Here is a 354-nt window from a genome sequence, read left to right as displayed (position 1 = left end):
ACTCCTGTAATGTTTATTAAGTACCCTATTTGGTGAAATAAGGAAAATATGATGCACTTAATAAGTGGGAAACATATATTGTTGGATTCTGTAACGTCATAGGGTCATTCAGACTACACAATGATAGACTAGTAAATTAATATACAAATAAAGATATATGGGAAAAATAATTGCTCAATCCTTGAGAGGAAAAAACAACTAAAGGGCTAATGGCTGCAAATTGTAGACATGTACTTAAGCCATTTTTCCTGGGCCATGAGCAGGTAGCCTCTATTTTAAAACAACTTTAGGCACCCTTTTTAAAAAATATATAATTTGCTCTTGATTTTAAAGTAGAACGAAACAACAAACATT

The sequence above is a fragment of the Cottoperca gobio genome, chromosome 1, assembly GCF_900634415.1.
Source record: "Cottoperca gobio chromosome 1, fCotGob3.1, whole genome shotgun sequence".
Classification (NCBI taxonomy): Eukaryota; Metazoa; Chordata; class Actinopteri; order Perciformes; family Bovichtidae; genus Cottoperca; species Cottoperca gobio.
This window is presented reverse-complemented; position numbering follows the sequence as displayed.